This window comes from Berghia stephanieae, chromosome 1, assembly GCF_034508935.2.
Source record: "Berghia stephanieae isolate SIO BIC M18660-M18661 chromosome 1, UCSD_Bste_1.3, whole genome shotgun sequence".
Classification (NCBI taxonomy): Eukaryota; Metazoa; Mollusca; class Gastropoda; order Nudibranchia; family Aeolidiidae; genus Berghia; species Berghia stephanieae.
In genome coordinates, this window is record NC_088360.1 from 105,508,723 (window position 1) to 105,512,087 (window position 3,365).

Genomic DNA, 3,365 nt, shown 5'->3' on the forward strand with positions numbered 1-3,365 from the left:
GGCGAATAAAAAAAAATTCACAAAATCTGTCTTTTGTGAATTAACTTAAAGTTTTCTTTACGTATGACCGACGTGCATATATTTGCAGGTCTGATAACCGAACACAATTATGAGCCCGATTTAACATAGTAGTAATGAACAATAATTGCCTTGATTTGAGAGTACAGTATTTCTATTACAACAATGATCCCATAACAATTTGGATTATCAGACCTGTAAATAAGCACACGTGCGTATCACAACTGTGATTTATCCCTCCGAGCTTCAAGCGCCAATATTTACATTTCTGCTTTGTATGACACTTTCTCTATTTTCATAAAAATATATAATTTATGGAGCAACTAAAATTAATGTCTTCGTCTTCGTCCTCTCGTGTTCAATGTATGTGTTGTTTGATGCAAGCGAGGGTTCACAGCGTAAAGCGCATACCCTTATGATGTAATGTACTAACACATTATCTCATTCATCTGCAGTGTTTCATTCATCCCGTTTTATTGATAAAGGGGAAACCCAAAACGTTCATTTGATCTGTTTTTGTTTTTTGTTTTTTTTTTTTTGTAATTAAATTGAAGCTTACATTCAATTTCACATTGTTATTTGTTGTACCCTTGTGAAGAATATAGGTATGTATTAAAATTGTCCCAACTATCGGGAGCCTCTGTGCTGTAATGGTAGTACGTCTGACCGCTAATCAGAAGGTCCGAGGTTCGATCCTTTTCTGGGATGTTTTTTTTCTTGTATTTTTCTTTCTTGCTTTGTCTAGCACCTTTCATATAGATACACTTGTTCAGTTCTTCATCTTTCTCTAACACAACTTTAAAGAAGTTAATCTAGTTGGTTTGACGTCATCAATTTTTGACACTGTTTGTGTATCTTTCTCAAGTGGTTTGAGTTTTTAAATATCAATGATAATGGACGTTTTGTCGGAATTTGAATGTTGTTGAAGCACAAAGTCTTAGAAGTAGTGCATTGGTAATCTTGCCAACTCATTATTTTCAACGAAGATTTCTTCACGGACAGAAAACGAGACAACGCAGGTTTGCTGTTACGTTCTGTTTGTGTGAGTATGCTGTTTGCATCCTGTAAAGAATCTGCCTCTAAGTCTATCTCGAGTGCTTCTTCTTCTTCTTCTTCTTCTTCTTCTTCTTCTTCTTCTTCTTCTTCTTCTTTTTCTTCTTCTTCTTCTTCTTCTTCTTCTTCTTCTTCTTCTTCTTCTTCTTCTTCTTCTTCTTCTTCTTCTTCTTCTTCTTCTTCTTCTTCTTCTTCTTCTTCTTCTTCTTCTTCTTCTTCTTCTTCTTCTTCTTCTTCTTCTTCTTCTTCTTCTTCTTCTTCTTTTTCTTCTTCTTCTTCGGGAATGATGAAGGATTATTGAACGTGCTTTATTGAAATGTTCTTCTTGAGGAATTTATTGAATTTAAAAAAGAGCTTTATATAGGACAATATCCACTAAATGTGCTCAAAGCGCTTTACAAGGGGTCCCTGGTCAATAGCAACATTTAACATTTAGGACGGAACATGAAGCCTGTTAGGCGTTATTACAATTTTCGGACAAAGACAACGCTGTTAACGGCCAGGTACTAATTTTACAACCCGAGTACGGTGAGAGAATGTGAGGCTCGAACCCAGGACCTTCCGATCCGAAAGCGAGTGTCATACCACAAGACCACATAGCCGCACATTAATATACATATATTAATATATTATACAGATTTTAAAAACTATCAACTGATATAATATAGTATAATGGACATTAGAGAAAAAAAAATATTCGCTAATCAGAAGGTCCGAGGTTCGATCCTTTTCTGGGATGTTTTTTTTTTCTTGTATTTTTCTTTCTTGCTTTGTCTAGCACCTTTCATATAGATACACTTGTTCAGTTCTTCATCTTTCTCTAACACAACTTTAAAGAAGTTAATCTAGTTGGTTTGACGTCATCAATTTTTGACACTGTTTGTGTATCTTTCTCAAGTGGTTTCAGTTTTTAAATATCAATGATAATGGACGTTTTGTCGGAATTTGAATGTTGTTGAAGCACAAAGTCTTAGAAGTAGTGCATTGGTAATCTTGCCAACTCATTATTTTCAACGAAGATTTCTTCACGGACAGAAAACGAGACAACGCAGGTTTGCTGTTACGTTCTGTTTGTGTGAGTATGCTGTTTGCATCCTGTAAAGAATCTGCCTCTAAGTCTATCTCGAGTGCTTCTTCTTCTTCTTCTTCTTCTTCTTCTTCTTCTTCTTCTTCTTCTTTCTTCTTCTTTCTTCTTCTTCTTCTTCTTCTTCTTCTTCTTCTTCTTCTTCTTCTTCTTTCTTCTTCTTCTTCTTCTTCTTCTTCTTCTTCTTTCTTCTTTTCTTCTTCTTCTTCTTCTTCTTCTTCTTCTTCTTCTTCTTCTTCTTCTCTTCTTCTTCTTCTTCTCTTCTTCTTCTTCTTCTTCTTCTTCTTCTTCTTCTTCTTCTTCTCGGAATGATGAAGGATTATTGAACGTGCTTTATTGAAATGTTCTTCTTGAGGAATTTATTGAATTTAAAAAAGAGCTTTATATAGGACAATATCCACTAAATGTGCTCAAAGCGCTTTACAAGGGGTCCCTGGTCAATAGCAACATTTAACATTTAGGACGGAACATGAAGCCTGTTAGGCGTTATTACAATTTTCGGACAAAGACAACGCTGTTAACGGCCAGGTACTAATTTTACAACCCGAGTACGGTGAGAGAATGTGAGGCTCGAACCCAGGACCTTCCGATCCGAAAGCGAGTGTCATACCACAAGACCACATAGCCGCACATTAATATACATATATTAATATATTATACAGATTTTAAAAACTATCAACTGATATAATATAGTATAATGGACATTAGAGAAAAAAAAATATTTTAATACACGTAATTCTAAGTCCAAACGATTGAAAATATGAGGCAGGGCTGTCCGATTCCGCAACATCAGATGGTAGACAATCCCAGAGTCAAATGAATATGGGTAAAAAAAACCCCAAAAAACTTGAGCTTTTATATAGCGCAATATCCACTAAACATGCTCAAAGCGCTTTACAAGGGGACCCTGGCCAACAGCAACACATAACATGTAGGACGAGACATGACGCCTGTCAGGCGATATTACAAATTTTTGGGACAGAGACAACGCTGTTAACGACCAAGTACTCATTTTACACCCGATTACGGTGAGAGAATGTGAGTAAAGAGCCTTCTCCCAGGACTCAACTATGCGCCGAGCGAGGCTCGAACCCAGGGCCTTCCGATCCGAATAGAGTAGAAGGAATCCAGGTGGATGTTCTCTATTGTATTTTACTTGACATTGGGAGGCCTTCCTAAAGCTCCTACATCCCCAGTATTCTTGTTCTAG

General features: G+C 36.4%; 1 protein-coding gene across 5 annotated transcripts in view; it reads left to right on the top strand.

Annotated features, from left to right (window-relative positions):
* The first annotated feature begins 1,992 nt into the window (after positions 1-1,992).
* LOC144962664 (putative acyl-CoA synthetase YngI) overlaps positions 1,993-3,365 on the top strand; it is a 119,224-nt gene continuing 117,851 nt past the window's right edge. For 3 of the 5 annotated variants that reach the window (XM_078895786.1, XM_078895783.1, XM_078895787.1), the window contains exon 1: positions 2,015-2,146. The gene's annotated coding sequence lies outside the window, so the exon portion shown is untranslated. Of the gene's footprint in view, positions 2,147-3,365 lie in introns of all 5 variants that reach the window. The other 2 variants (XM_078895785.1, XM_078895784.1) reach the window with 2 other exon arrangements.